Consider the following 5,928-nt stretch of genomic DNA (forward strand, 5'->3'; position numbering starts at 1 on the left):
GAGGTCTAAGGGGTGGGTGGTGCGGAGGGAAGAGGCGAGGGTAGCGTAGCCGCCACCCCCCACCATCCGCCCCCCTTTCACCTGCATCCCTCCGTCCCTTCTCACCTCTCCTTACCCGGCAACGAAGCTTCACCTTTCGGGGGAATACGAGCGGAGCGAGATCCCAAGGACGAGAAGCAGTCCAAGCCTACGGGCAAGCGCAGACAGCCTCGCGCAGGGAACACCGCCGGCCGCGAACGTGTCCGTCCGTGGTCGCCGTCGGTCCGAGCAGGGGCGCCGGCGGCAGGTGTCGACCGTGCGCGCCGGACCCCTTGGAGAGGGTCTCAAAGGAGAGAGTCTGACTTTAGGGGGACGAAGGAGCGAACACGGCGTGGGTAGCCGTGAAAGCCCCTGCGACTGAACCCCAGCGGCGCTCGCCCTCGACGGGGCGGCGATCGATGAGAAGCGACCCTCAGACAGGCGTAGCCCCGGGAGTAACCCGGGGCCGCAAGGTGCGTTCGAAGTGTCGATGATCAATGTGCCCTGCAATTCACATTAATTCTCGTAGCTAGCTACGTTCTTCATCGACGCGCGAGCCGAGTGATCCACCGCTAAGAGTGGCTCGTTTTCACACGCTGGTTTTTACAGACGGCCAGCTCGTCCTCGTCAGATGTACGGCACCGCTACATTCGTGTGCACACGGCCGAAGCCGAGCGGACGTTGTCCAAAGAGCGACGCCTGGGAGAAGAGCCTCCGCGGCACACCGCCTGGGGCGGGTGCAGGAGCCCAGTCCCCTGCGCGCCGCTCGTGGGGGACCGGGGGCCGCCACTGGAACGCAGCTCACCCGGCGGAGGCGCGTCTGGCGACAAGCCCCATCGACCTTCGGCAAAGACCGGCGTGGTCGACCCGACAGCGGGGGAGAGGAGGAAGACAGGCGCTGCACCTGTGGAGAGAGGCAGAGGGTCCTCGCGCGCCGAACCCTACCATTCTCCAGGCGCTACGCCGCCTTCCCTCGCCCCCTCATCGAGGACCATCCGCCAGCCACACCGCTCTTCGTTGGGTAACACGGCGCCGCCAGCCGATCTTCACGCGACGTCGGGGAGAGGAGAGTACGGTCTCCCGGGCACCCCGCGCGTCGCTTCCTCCGCCGGGCCCCCGTCCTCTGCCATCGCCCAAGGAGTCGCGCTGGTCTGGAGAGAGCGCGAGGGTGCAGGCTTCCGGACGCCCGCCTCCCTCTTCGATCCCTCCACAGGCGACTCGCCACCAGGACGGAGTCAACCCCGCTATTGTCTCGGTGCCTTGCCACGCAACCGCCCCTTCTCCTCACCGCGCCCACCGAGACGAAGGCAAGAGGGGAAGCCGGAGTTTTTCTCCACTCGACCACCGTACGATCGAGCGGGGATCCGGACGGGGGAGAGCCGGCGTCGACGACCCCGCACTGGGAAGGAGGCGACCGCACCATGGGGGAAGGAGAGGTAGCTAATCTCCCTTCCTCCCAGGGCATCGCTCCGACGGCCCCCTGGCCGGGATCGAAGTGCTCTCGCCCCGCAAGGGCATCAGAGTCGGGCCGGAGAGATTCAGCGGAGGTGGGGAGAAGCCAGGGGAAGGACCCGCTGGCTCTGCCGGCGGGAAGGACCCGCTGGCTCTGCCGGCTCGCCCACCTCCATCTCTGCCGCTGAGTTGCTCGCTCAACGCTGCTGATGCTGTCGACGTCTCCGCTCGTCGCCGCCAAGCTTCGTGCCCGGACGGGAGAGGGTTTGTCGATGCATTCGACGGTAATGATCCTTCCGCAGGTTCACCTACGGAAACCTTGTTACGACTTTTACTTCCTCTAGATAGTACAGTTCGGTCGTCTTCTCGGGCAACACCGCAGAGGAGCTCCGAGGAGTCCCCCCGCGGGGCCGATCCGAGGACCTCACTAAACCATCCAATCGGTAGTAGCGACGGGCGGTGTGTACAAAGGGCAGGGACTTAATCAACGCGAGCTAATGACCCGCACTTACTGGGAATTCCTCGTTGATGGGGAACAATTGCAATCCCCGATCCCTATCACGAACGGGGTTCAGCGGGTTACCCGCGCCTGCCGGCGCAGGGTAGACACACGCTGAGCCGTTCAGTGTAGCGCGCGTGCTGCCCCGGACATCTAAGGGCATCACAGACCTGTTATTGCTCGATCTCGCGTGGCTAAGCGCCACTTGTCCCTCTAAGAAGCTGAACGCGGACCGCGGGGGGTCGCGTAACTATTTAGCATGCGGGAGTCTCGTTCGTTATCGGAATTAACCAGACAAATCGCTCCACCAACTAAGAACGGCCATGCACCACCACCCACAGAATCGAGAAAGAGCTATCAATCTGTCAATCCTTTCCGTGTCCGGGCCGGGTGAGGTTCCCCGTGTTGAGTCAAATTAAGCCGCAGGCTCCACTCCTGGTGGTGCCCTTCCGTCAATTCCTTTAAGTTTCAGCTTTGCAACCATACTCCCCCCGGAACCCAAAGACTTTGGTTTCCCGGAGGCTGCGCAGTGGGTCATGGGAATAACGCCGCCGGATCGCCGGTCGGCATCGTTTATGGTCGGAACTACGACGGTATCTGATCGTCTTCGAACCTCCGACTTTCGCTCTTGATTAATGAAAACATTCTTGGCAAATGCTTTCGCTCTCGGGCGTCTTGCGCCGGTCCAAGAATTTCACCTCTAGCAGCACAGTACGGGTGCCCCCGGCCGTCCCTCTCAATCATGGCCCTAGTTCTCAAAACCAACAAAATAGAACCAAGGTCCTGTTCCATTATTCCTAGCTGCGATATTCAGGCGAACGGCCTGCTTTGAACACTCTAATTTTTTCAAAGTAAACGCTTCGGGCCCCCGGGACACGCAGCGAAGCGCATCCCGGGGGGCGCCCGAGAGACAGGGGTCCGGGACTGGCGGTAGGCTCGCCTCTCGGCGGACCGCCAGCCCTTCCCCGAAATCCAACTACGAGCTTTTTAACTGCAGCAACTTTAACTTACGCTATTGGAGCTGGAATTACCGCGGCTGCTGGCACCAGACTTGCCCTCCAATGGATCCTGGTTAAAGGATTTAAATTGTACTCATTCCAATTACAAGGCCTCGAAAGAGTCTTGTATTGTTATTTTTCGTCACTACCTCCCCGTGTCGGGAGTGGGTAATTTGCGCGCCTGCTGCCTTCCTTGGATGTGGTAGCCGTTTCTCAGGCTCCCTCTCCGGAACCGAACCCTAATTCCCCGTTACCCGTTGTCACCATGGTAGGCGGGTTAGATACCATCGACAGTTGATAGGGCAGAAACCTGAATAGATCGTCGCCGTCACGGAGGACGTGCGATCGGCCCGAGGTCACCTAGAGTCGCCAAGTCTAGGACGGGGCTGGCGCCGCAGCGGGCCCGGAGACCCGCCGCGGACCAGGGCTCCCCGGATTGGTTTTAAGTCTGATAAATGCACGCCTTCCTGGAGGGCAGCGCTCTTGGGCACGTATTAGCTCTAGAATTGCCACAGTTATCCGAGTAGCACATCATCAATGCGGAACGATCAAAGGAACCATAACTGATTTAATGAGCCATTCGCAGTTTCACCGTAAAGAATAGTCAGTACTTAGACATGCATGGCTTAATCTTTAAAACAAGCATATACTACTGGCAGGATCAACCAGGTAGCCGAGCTCTGAGGGGTAGACTCTTGGAGTCAGGCTCCGTGAGCTAATGGGAACGCTCGTTGCTGCTGCTGCTACCGCAGCGCTTCTCCGCCGCCGGAGAAGACCTCGCAGACAACATTGGATGGAGCTTAGGGCAGGGGGGCAAGAAAGATGCTCTCGGTCCCTTCCAAGGACCCGAAAAAGCCTTCCCTTCCCCTCCCTCTCGCAGTCGCTGGCTTTCCCCACTCAGTTCAGCCAAGAAGTGGCGCTCGACTCTCACCTCCATCAGCACCTCCGAAGCTCGGACAGCTCCTGTAGGCTGCGCATAGAAGGAAAGCATTGGACGCTCAACTTCAGCACCTCGAGTGTCGGACGGCTCCACCACCACCTCTCCACACTGTTAAGCGAGAGAGACGATAGGAGCCGTCGCGACGTACCCATGCAGCGCCGCCCGCCAACGCACAGAGGAGCGGAGGGGATCGGGCGCCAGGTCCGGGGGAAGGCTGGGAGGGAAGCTACGGCGCTGCTACCCAGCTTTCAACCCTGCGGGACCGGTGCTCCGCTCCTATCGCTCCGGCGAACAGGGTCCGCTACGCTTTCAACACCAGCGCCCGGCAGAGGGCTTGGAGAAGGCTCGCGCGGATCCTCGGTTCGGATCGCCTGGCTTCGCGGGAGCGGCCTTCGGCTAGGGCCGACGACGGCCGGACCGAGCAGATTTGGACCGGGGTGCGGGGCGAGTACCTGCCTCTCTCACGAAGGGAGTGTCACCGGTAAGAAGCCTCTTCCCACGTCTGCTTGCCGACTTACGCTCGCCCCGACGAGAGGCCCAACCGAAAGAGTGGAAAGGGGCAGAGATTTCCAGGGTCGCCCCACCAGGGATGCAATACCCCAGTGCAGACAGTCGGCCCTGCCCCGAACCTACTCGGTGGTTTGAAGGTTAACCTCTTGGGGAAAAGCAGCGATTCGCCTCGCGGTGCGTGCCTCCGCGGATCTAAACCCCCTCGATCGATGTGGGGCCAGAGGACCCCTTTTCCCCGTACGAAACTGTCAGCTCACCATGGGCTCGACGTCCGTGGGTCGGGGAGTTGAGCGCTTACGCGCGGCGGGACCTTATAACCTGCAGCGGCTGAGGAGCGAAGATTTCCAGGGTGGGCCCCCGGGGATGCCATACCCCGAGCAGCCTGTCGGCCCCGCTCCTAGCACGCTGGCAAGCAATGGAGTCTTCCCCGCGGCAGCCACCGCCCTCGCCCTAGCCTCGCCGTCGGTCGATGAAGAACGTCGTTCGCCCTCCTCTGGCTCGGGATTTGGAAACGGCCTGGCCTTCGCCTACTCCGTCGGGCAACTGCCTTCCGCCAGCCCCTTCCCTCGAATCCCCTTCTTCCATTTTAGACCCGATCAGGGGATTGGTCAGCCCAGCCCTGGGGTAAGAAGAGGGGTTGGGGTCGGTTCGGCTTCGGGTGCCCCGCTCGGCCAAAGGTTCCCCTCGCTTTGGAAGCACGCGAGGTCGCGGAGGGTGTCGGGGTTATTTTTTCGGCTCCCTGGCTTCGCGGGAGCGGCCTTCGGCTAGGGCCGAGGCCGTCCGGCCCGCGCAGATTTGGACCGGGGTCCGGGGCGAGTACCTGCCTCTCTCACGAAGGGAGTGTCACCGGTAAGAAGCCTCTTCCCACGTCTGCTTGCCGACTTACGCTCGCCCCGACGAGAGGCCCAACCGAAAGAGTGGAAAGGGGCAGAGATTTCCAGGGTCGCCCCACCAGGGATGCAATACCCCAGTGCAGACTGTCGGCCCTGCCCCGAACCTACTCGGTGGTTTGAAGGTTAACCTCTTGGGGAAAAGCAGCGATTCGCCTCGCGGTGCGTGCCTCCGCGGATCTAAACCCCCTCGATCGATGTGGGGCCAGAGGACCCCTTTTCCCCGTACGAAACGGCCGGCTCACCATGGGCTCGACATCCGTGGGTCGGAGAGTTGAGCGCTTACGCGCGGCGGGACCTTATAACCTGCAGCGGCTGAGGAGCGAAGATTTCCAGGGTGGGCCCCCGGGGATGCCATACCCCGAGCAGCCAGTCGGCCCCGCTCCTAGCGCGCTGACGAGCAATGGAGTCTTCCCCGCGGCAGCCACCGCCCTCGCCTCGCCGTCGGTCGATGAAGAGCCGAGTTCGCCCTCCTCTGCTCGGGACTCGGAAACGGCCTGGCCTTCGCCTACTCCGTCGGGCAACTGCCTTCCGCCAGCCCCTTCCCTCGAATCCCCTTCTTCCATTTTAGACCCGATCAGGGGATTGGTCAGCCCAGCCCTGGGGTAGGAAGAGGGGTTG

At 62.0% G+C, this 5,928-nt stretch overlaps 3 non-coding genes across 3 annotated transcripts in view; all 3 read right to left on the bottom strand.

Annotated features, from left to right (window-relative positions):
* The window catches only part of LOC140108843 (28S ribosomal RNA), a 4,357-nt gene extending 4,350 nt beyond the window's left edge, over positions 1-7 (bottom strand). The window contains exon 1 of the ribosomal RNA XR_011851298.1: positions 1-7. This exon is cut by the window's left edge and continues 4,350 nt beyond it. This is a non-coding gene — a ribosomal RNA (28S ribosomal RNA).
* A 438-nt stretch (positions 8-445) lies between these two features.
* On the bottom strand, positions 446-599 carry LOC140108849 (5.8S ribosomal RNA). The gene has a single exon (XR_011851302.1). It is a non-coding gene; the product is annotated as a 5.8S ribosomal RNA (ribosomal RNA).
* Positions 600-1,755: 1,156 nt separating this feature from the next.
* Positions 1,756-3,639, bottom strand: LOC140108837 (18S ribosomal RNA). Its single transcript, XR_011851292.1, has one exon. It is a non-coding gene; the product is annotated as an 18S ribosomal RNA (ribosomal RNA).
* Positions 3,640-5,928: the final 2,289 nt, after the last annotated feature.

The sequence above is a fragment of the Engystomops pustulosus genome, unplaced genomic scaffold (assembly GCF_040894005.1).
Source record: "Engystomops pustulosus unplaced genomic scaffold, aEngPut4.maternal MAT_SCAFFOLD_188, whole genome shotgun sequence".
Lineage (NCBI taxonomy): Eukaryota > Metazoa > Chordata > Amphibia > Anura > Leptodactylidae > Engystomops > Engystomops pustulosus.